The sequence below is a fragment of the Puntigrus tetrazona genome, unplaced genomic scaffold (assembly GCF_018831695.1).
Source record: "Puntigrus tetrazona isolate hp1 unplaced genomic scaffold, ASM1883169v1 S000000769, whole genome shotgun sequence".
Taxonomy (NCBI): Eukaryota; Metazoa; Chordata; class Actinopteri; order Cypriniformes; family Cyprinidae; genus Puntigrus; species Puntigrus tetrazona.
This window is the reverse complement of record NW_025048378.1, coordinates 615,001-636,560: the sequence shown is the minus strand read 5'-3', so window position 1 is coordinate 636,560 and position 21,560 is coordinate 615,001. Positions and strand designations below refer to the sequence as shown.

The 21,560-nt window shown below is 35.9% G+C and overlaps 2 long non-coding RNA genes across 2 annotated transcripts; both read left to right on the top strand.

The window, feature by feature from the left end:
- Positions 1 to 616: 616 nt before the first annotated feature.
- LOC122335395 lies at positions 617 to 8,940 on the top strand. The gene is made up of 3 exons (XR_006248962.1): positions 617 to 632; positions 1,168 to 1,499; positions 8,894 to 8,940. It is a non-coding gene; the product is annotated as an uncharacterized LOC122335395 (long non-coding RNA).
- Positions 8,941 to 9,826: 886 nt separating this feature from the next.
- On the top strand, positions 9,827 to 11,623 carry LOC122335391. The gene is made up of 3 exons (XR_006248961.1): positions 9,827 to 9,858; positions 10,009 to 10,107; positions 11,577 to 11,623. It is a non-coding gene; the product is annotated as an uncharacterized LOC122335391 (long non-coding RNA).
- Positions 11,624 to 21,560: the final 9,937 nt, after the last annotated feature.

Sequence of the window (21,560 nt, the reverse complement as noted above, 5' to 3'; positions counted from 1 at the left end):
GATGCAATTGCATCCCTAACTAATGATAATTCATAGTTCTTTACGTAAAAGTAAGTAAAAAAATCAGGAAAAAAAGGAAGCTGTGGTTTAATGTTACAGTGAATTTCTAACAGCTAAGGGGCGTTGTTAGGCACAGTGTGAGTGGCTTCATGGGGCTTTGGCTATTGCTTTCAAAGTGTTTCATATTCAAACACTTTGATCAAATTCATTAAATTCTCATGGTTGAGATTTTACTAGTTAACAGTAACAGGAAGAAACATCCTATTCCTCATAAGATTCAGAGCTTTGCGTAAAAGTGGACAGAAAACATGCAAATCGTTACTAATGTCTCTTTAGTGACCACTGGTTTTCTTTCTGACCACTTACACACAAAGGCTATGAAAATGTCATTTGTGTTCTTGTGCAAGATCTGCAAAACCCCATCACATATGTATGATCTGAACTTCCTCTCCTCTCATACAGAAACTGTGCAGTCAGTTTAACAACAGTATTGTAGAACAGATGAGTGTCAGTTGTCTCTTCTGTCAGAGCGAAAAATTTTCTCTCTTTGCTTCTCAAGCTCTTCTGCTGGACTTCAGAGAGAATTGATGTGTTTTCATCTTTGGACTGATTCTTGCTGAAAACTGCTGCATGTGGCAGTGTGACTTTCATCAGACTCTACTTTTTAATCAATATATTGTAATATATTACATTACAAAACAGCATGCACATTATCCTAATAGGTTTTTTTTTCTGTTTTAGATGTTCAAATGTTTTGCTTAGTGTTTTAATATAGTGTAATCATATTATACATTTGTGAGCAGAAAAGTTTCAGTCAGTGATAGAGTTCAGCAACTGTGATAAAGACTCATTAAATCAAAATTGAAATTAATAATTGAAATTCTAAGTTATTAAAATTCTTCACAACCTGTATAAAATCTCATTGTGCAGATTATAGCTATACATTTACTGAACAACTATAAGATATTACTTTACCTTTTAAAGAGCTGAGATCGTTTTATTAAAACTGTTTTATATGTAATAAACAATTACTACTGCTTTTATTTTTCACAGCTCTAATTCTAAAATCTTTTACACCTTAAATCACTTCTGTTTTCTATGACTTTGTATACTGTGTGTGTGTGTGTGTGTGTGTGTGTGTGTGTGTGTGTGTGTTTTGTTCTCCAGGTCTGGATCGGTTCTGTAGTTTTGATCAGTCTGATCCCTGTTACACAGCTCTGGGACACAAACTCAATCTGATGCTGGACTCTAGTGAATATGGTCTGAAGATACAAAAGAGAATAAACAACCCACAAGATGATCCAGTTTGTAGAGAGTAAAGAATGGTAAAATGAAGAGGAGTGAATGTGATCTTTATAGAAACAGACCTGAAGTAACAGTCATTAATGGGACTCTGATAATAAACCCTGTGAACAGAACAGATTCAGGGAATTATAGATTAACTGTCTATAACTCAGATGGCTCAGAAACATCTAGAGATCTTCAGGTGATTGTTGAAGGTACAGAAACTCTCTCATCATCTCATGTTCTCCAAAGATCTCCCTCTCCATTGAATCTCTGTGAAGAGTTTTATTCCTGTAGCACACAGTAAAACACACTACATACTCCAGTAATAGTCTGAGTCGTGTAGAAGAAGATGGTCTGTGTTTGTCATGTGACTGTGGTGTGTCCCTCCCTCCAGCTCCTATTGGCTCATGATATAAATCACACCACTCTCCAGTGGGGTGATGAGGATGTCCACTCCTCTGAGGATCATCTCTACAGCTGGACTCTGAATGGAGATCCACAGAAGGATGGAAACAGCCCAGCATGATCGGATGAGAAAAATTAGAGAAACATCAACACTGGCGTGAAGAACCCGTCGATCCTGGCACAGAACACCACAGGACTCAAACCCTGTACAGAGATCTTGGAGACATCAAGTGAAGTATTTTGATGAGCGAATTTATTACGTGGTTTTGTTCTGCCTGCCTTTTGGCACGTGATTTTTGCCTTTTGATTAAATCTACCCAAGTTTATTTCGTCATGGTATCTTTTTACTCTCCAGAAACCATGGAAGCGACAAAGTGAGGCTAGGTTTATATATATATATATATATATATATATATATATATATATATATATGTGTATATGTGTATATATATATGTATATATATATATATATATATATATATATATATATATCTCTATATATATATATATATATATATGTAGTTGTTATGTGTTGCACTTTTTTACTTACTTTTACTTAGCACTAAATTACCAGCAACAACAAACATTTTCAAGTGAAATAAAAAAACAATGTTTGTATAAAATATGGATTATCTTACAATCTTTCTTTTTATTTGCATTTATTTATTTTCACTTGTGCAGTTTAAAGACTAATACAGTTATTTATAATGATATTTTGTTATTTGTGTGCAGTGAAAACAGTATTTTATTTGATGTAATATGGGCACATTTCTCTCAGGTTTTATGATGACAATATAAGTGTATTAATTTTGTTTGTGTGTATTAAGTTTTATTAGAAATATATACAGTTAATACTGAATTTAAAATATATATTTTTGTTTTTATATATATTTCCTCATGTCTTAAAATAATATTTGAGGCAAATTATCCAGAATATATAATGAGTTCAAGTAAATCTAAAAACATTAGTCAAACAGCACTGCAGTTTACTTACTACTTGAGAAAAATCTCGATGATTCTGTGCTGATGTTTTATTTCAGGATCATCTACTGCCCAGCTGTGACCTCTAGTTTGACCTTTAGTTTGACTTTTTAATCTGAGTTTTTGTGTTATTTGTGTCTGGTTGTGATAATAGTCACATATAGATTGCAGTGCATTTCATTGTGTGTGTGTGTGTGTGTCTGTGTGTGTGTGTGTGTGTGTGTGTGTGCTGTGTGTCTCTCTGTGTGTGTGTGTGTGTGTGTGTGTGTGTGTCTGTGTGCTATTGTGTGTGTGTGTGTCTGTGTGTGTGTGTGTGTATGTGTGTGTGTGTGTGTGTGTGTGTGTATGTGTGTGTGTTTTGGTCAAGTCTGGATCAGTTGGTTGCACAGTCTCAGTCAGTCCCTGTTCACACAACTCTAGGACACAAGCTCAGTCTGGTGATGCTGGACTCTAAGTAGATATGATCTGAATTAAAGAGAGATAAACAACCACAAGATGATCAGTTTTGTAGGAAGTAAAAGAATGATGAAATGAGGAGAAGTCAATGTAGTCTTTATAGAAATGAATACCTAGTAACAGTCATTAGGGACTCTATTGATAATAAACCTGTGGGCAGGCAGATTCAGGAATTATAGTTAATTCTCCAGAACTCAGGCAGCTCAGAAACATCTAAAGTCTTGAGTGTGGTGTGGAAGGTACAGAAACCTCCTCTCATCTCATGATACCTACTTCTCAAAGATCTCTCTCTCAGTTGAATCTCATGAAGGTTTTTATTCTGTAACTTTGATAAACACACTACATACCAGTAATAGTCTAGTCGTGTAGAAAGAAGAGAGTCGTCCTGTGTTTGGCTGTGCCCGGCTGTGTGTGTCCCTCCCTCCAGCTCCTATTGGCTCAGTGGAAGTGTCAGTCACCTGCTCCTCAGTAGAGGTGATAGGGTGTCCTGCTCTCTGAGGGGATCCAGCTCCTCTACAATGTGGACTCTCTGAATGGAATCACTGAAGGATGGAAACAGCAGCATAGATCTGGATGAGAGCGGGGAAACATCAGCTGCAGGCGTGTGAGGGCAGTCAGATCACCTTTTGAGCACCACAGAGACTCAAGAAGCCTGTCTGGTGAGATCTTAAGACATCAGTGAAGTATTTGATGAATAGCATCAACAACAGTGATGTGCGATCTCCACAAAACCTGTCAAAAATCTGTTAAAAGATCACATTTCACCACGAAAATATTCTTGTGTCTGGTAGTATCTCTGAAATATATTTTGATGGATTGGCAGTTGATAGTGATTTTATGAGAAATCTTTAGTTGATGCTCTTAAAGATGATTAATAAGTGAGACATATGAGTTTCTATATATATATATATATATATATAATATATATATATATATATATATATATATATATATATATATATATAGTTTGTTTATATACTTGTATTTTTAGTAAATAAAAAAATAAGTTTGGTATAAAGAAAATACTTGATTATATACAATCTTTTCTTTTATTTGCATTATTATTACAAACAGTTAAAAAAGACTAATACAATGATTATTTATAATGATATTTTGTTATTTGATGCTTATTACTGCAGGTGAAAAACAGTACATTTTTATTTGATGTAATGTGACACATTTCTCTCAGGTTTATGATGACAATATGGTAGCCAATAATTTTGACATTATTATTGATTTATTAAATATATACAGATTGTCTGAATTTAAATATATATATTTTGTTTTTATATATTTTCTCACATTATCTCAAATAATATGTAGAGGTGTAAATTATCAGAAATATATAATGAGTTCAATGCATCTAAAACATTCAAGTAAACATGCTGCAGTTTACTTGCTACTTGAAAAACAGTGAGTTCTGCTGATGTTTCTTTCGGGTCTCTGCAGCTGTGACCTCTCAGCTTGACCTTTAGTTTGACTTTCAATCTGAGGTTTTGTGTTATTTGTGTCTGGTTTTAATTAATGATGCATATAGATTTTGGTCCATTTCATTGTGTGTGTGTGTGTGTAATCATGTTGTAATGTGTGTGTGTGTGTCTCTCTGTGTGTGTGTGTGTGTGTGTGTGTCTGTGTGTGTGTGTGTGTGTGTGTGTGTTTTGTTCTCTAGAGGTCCTGGATCAGTTCTGCAGTTTTGAGTCAGTCAGTCCCTGTTACCTGGCTCACAGGACACAAACTCCAATCTGTTGATGCTGGACTCTAGTGAATATATGATCTCTCAGGATACAAAAGAGAACAAACATAGCACACACAGATGTCAGTTTATTGAAGCAAGAAATGTGTCTGAAATGAGGAGGGAGTCAATGCTTGATGTCTTTATAATAACAGGCCTGGAAAATGGCAATCATTAAAGGGACTCTGATAATAAGCCTGTAAGACAGAAACCTGATTCAGGAATTACAAATTTAATTCTCCAGAACTCAGAACTAACTCAAACATCTAGAATCTTCAGGTGATTGTGAAGGTACAAACTCTCTTAGCTCATCATGTTCTCAAAATCTCTCTCTCAGAGATTTGAATCTCATGAAGGGTTTTTATTCCTGTAGCACACAGTGCAAACACACCATACTCAATGTGAAGCTCACAGTCATTGTGAAGAAAGAGAGAAGATGGTCTGTACTTTTGTCATGCTTGACTGAGTGGCCATCCCTCCCTCCAGCTCCTATTGGCTCAGTGGAAGTGTCAATCACTGCTCCTCCAGTGGGGTGATGAGGGTGTCCTGCTCCTCTGAGGAGAGGGATCCAATCCTCTGCAGCTGGACTCTGAATGAAGTCCACTGAAGGATGGAAACAGCATAGATCTGGATGAGAGAAGTGATGGAGACATCCCAGCTGCAGCGTGAAGAACCACGTCTGATCCACGCACAGAACACCCACGGGAAAATCAAACCCTGCTTCTGCTTGTGAGACACTTCTGTGAATCTACAGATATCAGAAACCCTAACATTGATTGGTTAGTGATTGATTGCATTGTTTGTGTGTCAGTGTCTCTGGTGTTTTATTCTGGTCTGGTGTCTTCAGATGATGGTTCTGGTAGGTCTTTTTAGGAGCTTACTCCATCTACATGAGACACCACGTCAGTGAGAGACATTGTATCATCATCATTATGAGTTTGATATGGGGATATTAAAGTATGAAGGTGATGATGATGTGATGCTTTTAGGAAAGAAACAAAGAAGATCAGGAAGAGACGAGAAGATTTAGAGAAGGAGGCGTGAACACACAGCAGAAGATTCATCACATCTATGAAATGATTTCATAATCTCTCAGATTCTCTCATCAGTCCAGCTTTCACCCAATCAACCTCAGATCTTTAATATAAAACCCAAAGATGAGTTAAAACTAGAGATTCCTGCGTGGATTAAACCAGATTTTCTACAGTTTAATTATGAAGATTATTTTCAGGCGCGTTTCAAGGTCTTTTTGTAATAGTTTTATCGCTTGTTTTACTTATTTGTCTTCACACTTTGAATGAACTAACTAGTACTTTTATTAGATTACATGAAACTCTTCTGATCATCACTGATAAAATAGTCCTTTTTCTGAATCAGATTGATCACATTGTGTTTATTTTTATATGTAATACTCTTTTGCTCTTACATTATTCTGTTGTTTGGCTTTATTTCTTTAATTTTCAGGGTCTGTTTAGATGTTTTATCGGTCTGAAGTTCTCCGCTTTATGCTGTGTTGTTTTTGCTGCCAGAGGCTCTGATTTGCTTTGAATTTGCAGACGAGTTTTAACATATACAACCACCTTCGTGGATTTTTCTCCCCAAGATATTTGCATCCTTATAGAAAGTTACTAAGACATTGTACATGGGGTCATTGCTGAAAGTTAGTTTTTTGAGTTCATGACAATAAAGCGGTTAACATTTTACACAACAGCACGCATCAATAAATGTAAGCGGAAAAACAATAAATACATACAGAATATGATGTTTAGCAGCGTCTCTTGTTTCTTTCCTGCAGATGTCGCTCAAGAACAAAGGAAGTGTGTTTCTGTCTTTGATAGGCGTATGGCCTGGTTTCACAAACACGGTTTAGACCAGATTAGACCACAGTTATATTATAAACCTGTCCCATTAAAAACATCGCTGGTGTGCATCTTGAGAAAAACAAAGGCACTGATAAATAGAGGATCAGTCTGTGTTTCTTTCAGCTGAAACAAATGTACATTTTAGTCTGGTGACTTGGCTTAAGTCTTAGATTTAGACCTTTGTCTGTGAAACCAGCTGTAAAAGTCTGTCATTACTGTATAGAATTACGCTATTCCTGTTTTATTTCATTTTAAAAGTCAGTTTTCAGAATATGTGGATTAGTTTGATGACCGTCACTGTCACTGAGGTAAATGAAGTAAATATCCTAAATCAAGAACATAAATGAACTAAAGAAAGAGCCTGACTTTGATGCTTTAACGTATTAATTTAATGAATTATTTAATAGTCTAAAAAACCATGAGGACACACTCAGTAATGAGATACAGACATGCATGTAGATCTGATTCTGTTTTGTCATAAATACATGTAAACATAAACTATACCGTTTTATTTGATTAAGCTTAACTAGTTATTTTACTTCACTTAGAAACAAATCTCGACCACTTGTTGCTCCCCCTGAAACAAGATTCTTTTGAACTTATTTCAGAAAGTGTTCCTGGTGATCGTCCCTTCTTTCTCTTGCTTTAGATTGTATTTTAGTGAAAAACTAACGGCGTGTGTCTTCCTCCGTCAGAAGAAACTTCCTCTTTCCTCGTGAGTCAGTCCAGAGTCTCGGCGTGAAGACGCTCGTCTCGATGAGATCCAGAACACAGACGATCTGAAGCAGCATCACTCTCTTCTGCTGCGATCGAGTTCTTCTGATGGACTTCAGAGAAACGATGCTGATCTTTGGACTGATGCTGCTGAAAACCGCTGCATGTGAGTCACTTTCACATCGAACTCTTCTCATCGTGCTGATCAGTCAGATCAACCTCTGAAATAAAAATAGAGAACGTTACATCAAGAGTGTGCAGGGATCTAGTCATCCGTCACTTTTATTTCTATAGTGCTTTTAACACAGATTGAATCGGACACTAAGAACTAGTCAAAGTCATGTTTTCTGATGTTCAGCAAAAATAAGAAGTATTTTTCTCTCTTAGTGTTCATTGTGTGAAAGTGTGAGTGTTTTTATTTTTATTCTACTTTTTATATAAAGCAGAGTTCATCAAATGATCTGTTTCCATTAAATATAAGATCAAGACATTATTAATAAAGAGAAACACGTCACAGTATAAAGAGACTGATCAGAAAGTAAATGTTTTAATAATTATTATAAATATATGACATCAGAATATCTATATAGTATAATATTTTAACGTGCTGTTTAGAAAAAACTATGTAGACAGTGAAAGCATGATATTTTAATTATTTTAATGAATGAGATCATATACATGATGTTTCAGCTTTCAACAGACATTTCAAATTAAAATGTTTTATATTAACAGTTTTATACAACAAACTATCTATTAATTATGATCAGTATCCATACTTCAGATCAGATATAACCTCTCATATGTTTTTCTGTTATTTGTGTCTGGTTTTAATTAATGATGCATATAGATTTTGGTACATTTCATTGTGTGTGTGTTTGTGTGTGTGTGTGTGTGTGTGTGTGTGTGTGTGTGTGTGTGTGTGTGTGTCTCAGGTCTGGATCAGTTCTGTGCAGTTTTGATCAGTCTGATCCCTGTTACACAGCTCTGGGACACAAACTCAATCTGTTGATGCTGGACTCTAGTGAATATGATCTGAAGATACAAAAGAGAACAAACAACTCACAAGATGATCCAGTTTGTAGAGTAAAGAATGATGAAATGAGGAGGAGTCAATGTGATCTTTATAATAACAGATCTGAAGTAACAGTCATTAAAGGGACTCTGATAATAAACCCTGTGAACAGAACAGATTCAGGGAATTATAGATTAACTCTCCAGAACTCAGAGCGGCTCAGAAACATCTAGAGATCTTCAGGTGATTGTTGAAGGTACAGAAACTCTCTCATCATCTCATGTTCTCCAAAGATCTCTCTCTCTCAGTTGAATCTCTGTGAAGGTTTTTATTCCTGTAGCACACAGTAAACACACTACATACTCCAGTAATAGTCTGAGTCATTGTGGAAGAAGAAGATGGTCCTGTGTTTGTCATGTGACTGTAGTGTGTCCCTCCCTCCAGCTCCTATTGGCTCAGTGGAAGTGTCAATCACCTGCTCCTCCAGTGGGTGATGAGGGTGTCCTGCTCCTCTGAGGGGATCAGCTCCTCTACAGCTGGACTCTGAATGGAGATCCACAGAAGGATGGAAACAGCAGCATAGATCTGGATGAGAAAAGTGATGGAGACATCAGCTGCAGCGTGAAGAACCACGTCAGTCACGCACAGAACACCACGAGACTCAAACCCTGTCCTGGTGAGATCTTGAAGACATCACATCAAAATCTCACAAAACCTGTCAAAACTCATCTGTGTCTAAATTATCAGCATCTCTGAAGCATATTTTGACGTATTGCTGATGATTTTAGATTTTAATTGAAGAACAGATTTAGGCTGGATTCAGTTTTTTGTGTGAAAACTAACCTTTTGTTTTTATTTATATATATTTTTATAGTATTTATCTGTTTTTCACTTCACAAAATCCATGTTTATATTGCATAACTAAATGGGGACTATTTCACAAACTGTAGTTTATTTTACAGTTGAGTTTTTTTTATTTGCAATTATGGATAAATTTTTACTTGCAATATGTATATGGTTATTTAATCTACATCGCTTAAAGACAGACAGGTGGATCTCTGTTAGCTTCCCACAAGCGATTGCTAATCTTCCTGGGACAAAAAGTAATAATGAGAACAAAAATGCACTAATTGCATCACAAAACTATACAGTAGCAGTACCATATCTTATCGCATTTGTAAAACATATACGTGCCATTATTTTTTTGCGATTTGTGGAAAACATATTCAAACCAAGTCTTTTGATGTTTGATTTCAGAATCAACTACTGCAGCTGCGACCTCTACTTTGACCTCTGGTTTGACCTCTGCAGTCACCAGCAGCACACAGACATCAGAAAATGGTTCGAGTTTCTCATCAGCCAGTATGAATCCAACCTCACTCAGGGCCCTGGAGAGTTTCCATGGAAGTGTAAGTGTGGATTACAAATAAACCCAAAAAGTAAGCTAAAATTAGACTCACATTAATTTACTGTGCTATTCATTGCATGTAGTTGTTCTTCGTGTTGCAGCTGGTATGAATGAACTATTTGAAGACCATGTGTTTTTCTTCCATATGTAGTTTATCTGATTCCTTTGTGCTGCTCTGCTCTGGTCATGGCTCTGTTGTTGATCACCATGTGCTACGTTTATAAGAAAAAACAGCTCAAGTCGACACCAGGTCAGTTCGTTTTAAACTGAACTACATTTGCTAACTGATAAAGGTGGAAATGCAGTAATAGTTGATGGAAAAGTCAATCGAGGAGCTAAACAATACTTTGTCAAATTCCGGGAAGCTTTAGTGGCATATATATTGCTGAATAGCATTGTTTGGTCATTGCACTTCCTTAAAGACAGTTTGAAAGACATTTACGCTAAAAATGCAAACATTACAAGAAAAAGATGATATGAGCCAGCCTTGTGATATGAGCAAACATTTTGTGGTTAAACAATGCAAACTGGGCTTTATAAGTAATAAACAAGATTTTAAAATCTATCCGATGTTTGATAGGGAGGTACAGAACCGGACTAATATGATCATACTTCCTAGTTCTAGTAAGGACTAGCTGCTGTGTTTTGCAGCAGATGAAGTTTGTTTATTAAGCGTTCAGAACAACCACCCAATAAAGCATTACAACAATCTAATCTCGAAAAACATGCATGGTTTTGAACAGGAAGATTGCTGTCAAACAGCACACCTAGGTTCCTAACTGATGAAGAAGAATTAACAGAGCAGCCATCAAGTGATAGACTGTGTTCTAGATTATTATGTGTGGGGTTTTAGGTCTGAAAGCATCTCCGCTTTTTAAGAATTTAGTATTAGTATTAAGTTACTCATCGTCCAGTTTTTTTTTTATTTCGACTATGCATTCTCACTTTGGTGTGTATCACCGGCCGTGAAGAAATATAGAGCTGATTATCATCAGCATAGCAGTGAAAGATAACACCATGACTCCTGATAATATCTCCCAGAGGTAACAAGTAAAAGTGTGAAAAGTAACGGTCCCAGTACTGGAGCCTTGAGGTACTCCATTATTTCTTTGTGATGGATGTGATGCCTCCTCATTTACTGCTACAAACCGATGAGCTCAGATAAATATTGCCTTATTATTTGGCCTTATTCATGGAACATGAGCTACTTAATGTATGTATATTATTCATGAAAGCAGTTACGATCGCTCGCGGGTTTGTGTTTTTCACATTGTTAAATATTTACACCATGTTCCAACATCTCAAACTTGCAGAAAACATGTAAGCGTTTAATATTCTTTTTGACACTGCATTCAATAATATAGACATTCAAGGCCTGTCTTCTACAGACGGAGCTTAGACTAAGATCAATAGATCAATAAGGACAAAACGTTACTGGTTTCTCTCTTGAGATATATATTTATATTTATATTTTAAGATCAGTCAGTGCAAGTTTATTTGACTTAAAAACAGCGCAGACTTACATTTAAATCTAGGGCTACGCAAATTAATTGCCAATTATGGTAAATCCTTGTTTATGAAAAACTGTAATTCATTAGCAAACATTTAAGTATGAAGACAAAGCATTGACAGGCATGAACTGCTATGAGGTTAGTTTTGAATGATTGAATTATGAGATTATAGTTTATCTGTTTCTAATGCCAGTGTTTTCCCACACAGATACAGAGCTCATATACACTGATATCCATCACGAGAAAAGAGTGAAAGAAAACAGGTAAGAAACTCAGTGGAGCTCAGAGAAAACAACACAAAGAATCGGCCATCTTGTGTTTATTAGCCTCGGTCAGCTAAGTAGTGATGTTACTGTCTATAACTCCAGATCATACAGTTGATATTACAAAAAGCAAATTGCAGATTGCTCTGTTGTTGCTCTTTCAGAATGATGATGTGGAAAGAGCTAGTCCAAAGTTCGAAAGCTGGTAGTAAATGATGTTATGACTCTTTTGGAGTCGATTCTTCTGGCTCTGAATCGGTCAGATCTCATCCTGCGTTCAAAGCAATCCTATAGCTGTATTTCTTCTTTTACGCATAAATGGAGAAGTGGCTTGATGCGCTATCATTAGACTCTTTCTGTAGGATGATGGAAAGACTATGACTGCAGGGTTGACTAGTCAAAGCTTAACCTTTGGTGCTAGACTAAATCTGTAACTCATTGCCTATTTTAAGTTACAGTTTAAATGATATATGACATTAATTCTTCAATTTCACTGTTTAGTTTCGATTGTAATGCTAAATTCTATTATTATGGTAAAAGGTAGGGCAGGTGATTTGGTTCAGAAAACGTTTTTATGTTGTTTGAAAGTTTCTTCACATTCTTATAGCATCTGTAGAAGGCAAAGGACCTTGTTTGTCCAATCGTATTTTTGTATTTTTGCATACCTCTATGCACTCTGTTCCTGCTTTATTACTGCAAAGTGGTGGCATCTTAGCTAGCTTGCTATGCTATATGTTCTTGAAATCACCTACCACGCCTTTACAGTGTTATTGCATTATTTACAAGAAGAGGAATGGTCAAAACCATCAGTCTTTTGTTTTCAAAGATTGTAGCTGATTGTAGCTCAACGCCTGAGCTGGTTTTATCTTGGGGTTTCAGCAAGAAGATGTCTTTTGCAGAAAGCGGTTTAGAAGATCGATATCATTCAGTTTGGTAGCTAAGATAATTCATCTGCAAAAGAAGTTACCAGTTTAATAGTGCTGGGCTGGTTCAAGAATGATGAGTTCATTGCAATTGTCCTGTTACAAAAGAACGTAAAACGCGCTCGAAGTGAACTAATAGTAGGGTTTACGTTTTTGCTGCAGTATGGTTTTCTAATTTACAATGTTATCAAAGGCTGTAAAACATTTTAAAGTAGAAAGAAATGAACGCGAACCGAACCGATCTTTTTACTTGCACTGCATTGACTACTTTCATCTTTAATGTTTGCTACTTTCTCAGTAAAGTGTCTTCACTGTTGAAAATGAGTCGGTCAGCAGTTTGTGGTAAAGCTGTTACTTCTGCAGTAGACTACACCTCAGCATGTGTGGAGATGTCTCAGTTTTCATCGCTTCTCTTTTCTCTTCACAGAATCTCTCCCGGCTGCTGCTGAGGAATACGCCACGGTCCAAGTGCAGACAAAGAGGAGGAAGAAGAACACAGAGAAGGACGAGGTTCAATACGGCGAGGTGACGCTTTAGACCAAACGACTCGATGTCTCCGCAGGAGTGAAGCCGACCTGGGAGGAGTGCGTTCTGGCGCATGCAAGTACAAAGACGCTAGTTTCACAACAGCTCTTGGAAGACCACACTTTAGCTGGGAAACCAAGTGTCGCTTTCACTTCTGTTTTTGAGAGCTTTACAGTTATACGAAGCACATGTCTGTTCGCAGTTGTAAATGATTTTGTGTGACATGCACTCTCTGGACTGGAGCATGAGAACTTTAATGCACACCTCAGGGCTGAACCAAAAATATTGAGTAAGCAAGACAATTGAAAAAGAGAACTGAGCTGCATGGTATTTTTCCTCAATCCAATGAGCACTTCTGTTTTCAGCACTTCTCAATTGCAGCAGAGACTGGAGGACTGCAAGAACAAGCTTAAAATTCCCAAGTTGCAGTTTGAAACTCACAGAAAATCCAAAAATCTTAACAATGATATGAGAGAGTCGAGGAAATGGTGGGTTAAAACAGTTAAAATATCTGCGTTTGTCAGGCAGGGTCACTAATGAGTGGAGTGCTTTATTGCAAAAACTCCACGAAAATTAACAACAACTTCTCATGAATTTCAAGGCAAAGAGGAACTTTTCCTTCGTGCAACTAACCAATCAATCACAAATGATTAAAATGAAATGTGCCAAAGAGTGAAAGCGCTCTAGCGGAGGAATACAATTTAGATTTAAGCACTCTGCATCAGATTGCTTTTTACAGCACTGAGCCTTAAACGATCTTATCTTTAAGAGTGTTGGGAAAAGTTACTTTTAAAAGCAAACGCATTACAGTATTGCATTACTCCCTAAAAAAGTAACTCATTACGTAACTTCCTTTCCATAAAAAGTAACTAATGTATTTATGTGACTTTACGTTACCTTTTCTACGTATGAGCAGGGGCTTGACTGTTCGCTTTTAATCAAGAAATTCTATTTACAGCAAATGTAAAGGGCCTTTCACACAAAAAGTAGTGAATTAACCTCAGGCTAAAGGAAAAAGTCAATTACGCGTCTGTACACAGAAGAAGAAGGTTCAATACTCTTCAGCAAATTAAAAAAACAACTATTTTTGCTTATTAGTGTGGTTGGAGTGGATCATCAGAGGTCAGCAGGAAGACACTGGTAAATAAAATGGGATTAGAAACATTTGTATTAACATATTACATTATGTTTTTCACTGTATTAATTTTCATCAATGCTAAATCAGTTTTATATATATATATATATATATATATATATATATATATATATATATATATATATATATAAACGTAACATTTTTCTTAAATATATACATGCATGTGTTTGCCTTTATATATATATATATATATATATATATATATATATATATATATATATATATATATATATATATATATGCACTCATATATATTTTGTAAACAAAAACTTATATTTTGGATAATGATTAGTTGCGATTAATCAATTGACTGAACTATTTAATTATATTTGTTTTGGGCTGTTATGTTTTGATACAGAATCTGTCAAAACCCACCAGTTACATTTTATTTTACCATATTATTACGATTATTGTTACTGTAATTATTACTATTACATATTATAGTTTTTGTAAGCAAGCACCGAAGCTTTATTTGTTTTACAGAGTGTAATTGTTTTACAGTATATGACTGCTTCTGTTATTGTTATTTTTACCATTATATTTAATTAGTTTGTTTCTCTGAAACACCAGTGTGACTTTAATTTAGACTGAGGCAGGATATTACAAATAAAAGCATGGCTGAGTCCCTTTAAAGAAACTCTCCACTTTTTTGGTGTGTGTCAGGGCACTATTTTCCCAGAAGCTGCGTGATATCACTGCGCCTGCTGGCAGCAAACTTCCTGGATTATTACGCCCGGAATGGGAGTATAGTTCCTAATCATATCGGCCTAGAATATCACAACTATTCATTTTCTGCCATTTAATACACAATATAACCTACAGAAGAGTCGCGTTTTAAATAGGAAAAATATCAAAACTCTTTGGTCGTTTTTCAACACAATGCTACTGGTCTAATTGGATTCAATGATCTATGCTAAGCTATGCTAAAAGTGCTATCGCCAGACCCGAGATCGGAAGAATCGGATAAAAAGCCTCAACTTATTAACTCTGGGGAGTTAGAGAATGAACCTTTTCCAAAAAAGTGGAGTGTTCCTTTAAAGTCAGTTTTAAGTCAATTCACTGACTTTTTCTGACTTAAATTTTACTTAAGAAATGTGAATTGGTGCTCTTAAATTTAAATTCCGTGCGCTAGATAGAATTATTTAACTATAAAATGTAAAAAAAGATATATTTTCCACCTTCATATCGCAATAATTGTATGGTGGGATTATAGAGAGAATCTATAATAATTTATCGTCATATTGCAGCGATTTTGGCTCCTGTTTTAGGCGTATAATTTAGATACAGGTTTATTCCTTCAGCTGTTTCAGTTTCAAGTATTGCAGTTGGTTAAATTAAATAATTTGTCATGCAAGACAGCACAGATACAGTTATTAAAGTTGAATGTAAAAATGTAATGCAATGAAAACAATATTGTCCCTTGATGGAAAAGTTAATAGTTTACACTTCTGTTTACAAATAAATATTGCACCAGTAATATGTTGAAATGAAAGAAAGGGCGAAAAGGCCTGATAATGTCTGAAATGTAAAAAGGGTGTAAGAAAGCGTCTGCAAAGGCAGAAATATAAATAATAATTTGTATATATATATACACTGTATAAACTTTTTTTTTTTTACTTTGTGTATATGTGTGTGTGTGTGTGCATGCATCTGCTAAACACATTTTCTGTCAAGCTTTAAAACTGTGTATTGTGAAAAGAGCTAAGTAAATCAATCATTTATGCTAGTGGTCTGAATGTCTCTCTATATTACAGTTTGATCCATGCTTTCAGTTTTTTCTGCTGAAGGCGAGTTTGAAATCTTAGGTCAGTCAGGGGTGGATTTCTTAAACATGAGTCATGTGACTTCCTGTATGTGGAAGGAAATGGCTCACTTAAAAGTTGAATGCTGTAAGCATATATACGTCTCCGCATCGCATGCAAAAAGTGTTAAATAAGTCCATGTTCCACTCGAAGACGAGACATTTCAACGTCTGCGTCGAATACATTTCAAGAAAACAATTTCATACACACATTTCAAATGCAATTAGGCTTTCTTTAATATTCAAATACATGTTTTCACACAACCTAGTGGTTTAAGGGACAGTGAGGATTAGTAAAGAATTCATTTCTGAGGCCTGAACTGTCTTAGAATAAATAGAATTATAATTAGAATATTGAAAGAATTGATACTGATACACAGAATGGCATTTTAGTGGAAGTAAATCATGCAAAAATTTACACCATGAGTGTTTTATTGTCTGAAGTTTGATTCTGTTTTCTGCCTGAAGTAGAAGAGAGATGTTGTGTAAAGATGGTGAAGCACTGATAGGATGAATACTCAACGGCAGGAAGCTAAAGGGAAGATTTATTTTTAAAGCATGAGTCATACACGTATAGTTATTTGCGGACTTGTGTCACACACGCTGATCCATTTACATAAATGTTTTTCCTTTTTTTTGCACATCACAGCTCTGAGAAGGCCTGCATTTAAGTAATAACTAAACGTGTATTTGCCTGTCTGGTGTCATTTAAACGGCCTTCACGAACAATCTCCTGTAACACTTTCCTGTGACTTTTCTCTGTGGAGATCATTAAATAAACATCAGTGTTTCTTCAGACCCGTCACTGTGCTTTTTTACTTCATTTCAGTGTAAAATACAGTTGTTAATAGTACTTGAAAATGTAAGGATAAAAAAGATAATCCATTTCATTCAAGACTTTATCAAGTGTTTTTTATTATTCTGCTATCACCATCCTCACTTACACATCAGGTCTTTGTAGAGGAAACTGATATAACTAGCAGGAACTCACATGCTTGCTCAACTTCCTCTTTCTCTACTCTAGATCTAGTACTGTTACTATGGAATGGATGTTAAAATGGTTGAAGTACTGCAGCAAAGTGATGACATTTCAGATCACTATCTAGTCTTGTGTGAACTCTGTATAGTTAAACCTGTAAACTCTGCACCTTATTACAAGTATGGTAGAACCATCACTTCCACCACAAAAGAAAGCTTTCTAAGTAACCTTCCTGACTTATCTCAATTCCTTAGCTCATCAATACGATGCAAAAACTTGATGATGTAACAGAAACTATGCACTCTCTTTAGATACAGTTGCTCCTTTGCACTTAAAAAAGATAAAAGAAAACAATCTGACTCCATGGTATAATGACAACACACGCACCCTAAAGAGAGCAGCCGGAAGATGGAGCGCAGGTGGAAAAACTAAATTAGAAGTATTTCGTATTGCCTGGCAGAGAGAGTATAATGTCATACAGAAAAGCATTAAAAATGGCAAGATCTGATTATTTTTCATCTCTTTTAGAAGAAAACAAACACAACCCCCGGTATTTATTTAATACAGTAACTAAATTAACAAAAAATAAAGCATCAGCAGGTGCTAATATTCCCCAAGAGTATAGCTGCAATGAGTTCATGAATTTCTTTACTTCTAAGATTGATACCATCAGAGATAAAATTGTAAATATGCAGCCAATCAACTACAGTTTCACATCAGATAGTGAGCTTTAGATCCCCTAAGGAAAAATTACACTCTTTCTCTATTATAGGAGAAGAAGACTTGTACAAACTTGTTAAATCATCTAAACCAGCAACATGTATGTTAGACCCTATTCCATCTAAACTATTAAAAGATCTGCTTCCAGAAGTCATAGATCCTATTTTGAACATTATTAATTCATCATTGTCATTAGGATATGTTCCCACAAGCTTCAAACTGGCTGTAGTTAAACCTCTCATTAAGAAACCACATCTTGATCCCAAAGACTTAGTAAATTACAGACCAATCTCTAATCTCCCTTTTCTGTCAAAGATACTAGAAAAGGTAGTATCCTCTACAACTGTATTCCTTTTTAGAAAAAATGGTGTCTGTGAGGATTTCCAATCAGGTTTTAGACCGTACCATAGTACTGAGACTGCTCTCATTAGAGTTACTAATGACCTGCTTCTATCATCTGATCGTGGTTTTATCTCGTTATTAGTGCTATTAGATCTTAGCGCAGCATTCGATACTATCGATCACAACATTCTCTTGGATAGACTAGAAAACTATGTTGGCATTAGAGGAAGCGCCTTTAGCATGGTTTAAATCATACCTATCTGACCGCTATCAGTTTTATCACTAAATGAGGAGGTATCGTATCGCTCAAAAGTGAAATATGGAGTTCCTCAAGGCTCAGTGCTAGGACCGTTACTTTTCAACCTGTACATGTTACCTCTGGGAGATATTATCAGGAGTCATGGTGTTAGCTTTCACTGCTATGCTGATGATACTCAGCTCTATATTTCAGCGCAGCCTGGTGTTACACCAAATTGAGAATCTAACAGAATGCATAGTCGATATAAAAAGCTGGATGATGAGTAACTTCTTAATGTTAAATTCTGAAAAAAACAGAGTGCTAACAGTGCTAATAATTGGACCTAAAACCCCACATAATAATCTAGAACACAGCCTATCACTTGATGGCTGCTCTGTTAATTCTTCATCATCAGTTAGGAACCTAGGTGTGCTGTTTGACAGCAATCCTTCCTTCGAAAATCATGTTTCTAGCATCTGTAAAAACTGCGTTTTTCCATCTTAATAATATATCTAAATTACGACCTATGCTTTCAACCTCTAATGCAGAAATATTAATTCATATGTTTATGACCTCAAGGTTAGATTATTGTAATGCTTTATTGGGTGGTTGTTCTGCACGCTTAATAAACAAACTTCAGCTAGTCCAAAACACAGCAGCTAGTCCTTACTAGAACTAGGAAGTATGATCATATTAGCCCCGTTCTGTCAACACTGCACTGGCTCCCTATCAAACATCGAATAGATTTTAAAATCTTATTAATTACCTATAAAGCCCTGAATGGTTTAGCTCCTCAATACTTGGAGCGAACTCTTATAACATTATAGTCCTGCAAGTCCGCTGCACGTTCTCCAAAACTCTGGCCATTTGATAATACCTAGAACATCAAAATCAACTGCGGCGGCAGATCATTTTCCTATCTAGCACCTAAACTCTGGAACAATCTCCTAACTCTGTTAGGGAAGCAGACACACTCTGCCAGTTTAAATCTAGATTAAAGACACATCTTTTAACTTTAGCCTACACATAACACACCAACACACCTTTTATTATTCAAATCCGTTAAAGGATTTTTCAGGCTGCATCACTTAGATTTGCTGGAACCGGGAACACTACTCCTACAATACGATGTACTTGTGACATCGTAAAAGAATAGCATCTACGCTAATATTAGTCCTGTCTCTTTCTCAATCTGTTTTCACAGTTTGTATCCAGACTAGATGGTGGATCAGCACCCAGAGATTATGTTCATCAGAGACCAGAACACCTAGATACACTCTGTGGACAGATCACCAGATCCTGATGCACACACACACACACACACACACTTACACATTAAGTCATTTACACTACCTGACACAGCTGTGTTTAAAATTGAACTGGAAGTTAAGTGCTGGGCATCCGGTCAGAGGAGAACTGACCCCAACTGAGTCTGGTTTCTCCCAAGGTTTTTTTTTTCTCTATTCTGTATGGATGGGGTTCTGGTTCCTCTGGCTTGCTTGGTTGTGGGACACTTAACTTCTAGTGACTATCGTTGAATTGACTACAGAGACCGTCTCTGCATTTAATAAGAAATTGGTCACTCGTCATTATACATCCCTGTCATTATACTGTACAGTGCTTTGATGCAACCTGTGTTGTTAAAGCGCTATATAAATAAAATGATTGAAATGATTGATTGATTGGTTTCTCCCAAAGTTTTTTTTTCTCTATTCTGTATGGATGGGGTTTGGTTCCTCTGGCTTGCTTTGTTGGGGACACTTAACTTCTAGTGATTATTGTTGAATTGATTACAAAGATCGTCTCTGCATTTAATAAGAAATTGTTCCTCTCTTCATTATACATCCCTGTCATTATATTCTTCTGCTTTATACTGTACAGTGCTTTGATGCAACCTGTGTTTTTATTAAAAGCGCTATATAAATAAAAATGATTGATTGATTTCTGATGAACCTCCTAAAAAAAAAATTTTAATGTCTTTAAATTTTAATGCATTTATATATACCATTTTAATGTTATCTTTATATGTGCAAATGATGCATGGTCTAAAACAAATAAATAGTCCAGGGGTGTGGGCCCAGTCATAAGTTTTATTAAGAATACCTGTTAGGTTTTGAAGTGAAATCTATCAAGAGAATTCAAATATAGAGAGCCTGAGGAAAAGGCTCATTTTAGAAAAAATTTCAGATGGTAATTACAGGCAGAGCACTGCATCTGAACTCTTAAAACCTCCTTTGGATGCAAATAGAAAAAAGCGATGCTAAAATTGAATGATGTATTATTTGCTTATCTCCAATAAGGCTTTAAATGAGCGAAAATCCACTGAAACGTAATATTATCGTTCGACTAAACCGTAAACAGAAAGTGAGAGGTATGGCATTGTTTGAAAGCGCCTGCCTGTGAAAAGAGCGAACATCAGTTGAGATCTCAGTTCCTGTTTCTATATAATCGGTCAGCACACATGCGCTAATATTAAAACGCTTATTGCTCTAAAGAGGTGATGTAAGGTGAACCGCCTCCACATTCCTCACATTTGGTTCCTCTTATTAACTGTTCTGTTTGCCAGATCTTAGTGTTAACCTCTTGCACCTGCGTTTTTATTTCCCATCAGAAGCACTCTTTCCGGCGGTCTGATGGGTGTCAGCACCCTAAAGGCGAATGACCAGAAACATCGCAAAGGCTCTGGCGCCAAAAATGAGAAGCGATGCATTCAACATAATAGAATTTGTGGTTGTTTTTTTTGATATAGCGCTTTTAACAAAACAGGCTGCATCAAAGCACATTAACGAACAGCTATTTACGACCACACAGAGAATTGTGCGTTATCTCTAGCAGAGAATCAGACTTTATCGTGGACTTTAAATCATTGTCTGCATGCAAAATAAATTACGGTAACATGCATTTACCGTTTTTTCGTCAGAACGTTTTTTATAATCATAATTAGCGTATTTCGGTAACACTTTCGGTTTCTTATTGCATAACTAATAAGGAATTATTCAAGAACAAGGTAATATTCATTAACACCCCAAAGTTGTGTCTACTGATCAATTTCACGACAATCAATAACTAATGCATTAGTTATCTACTCATTAAGGCTCAAGAATAATAACTATTGAGCAGTTATATGCAAATAGTCACTATAATAATAATCAGGTTGAGGCCCACAAATCAAGCACTTGAGTAAAAGTACACATATCCCAATGGAATATTAGTCCAGTAAAGATATAAGAAGGCTGTTCATTTTC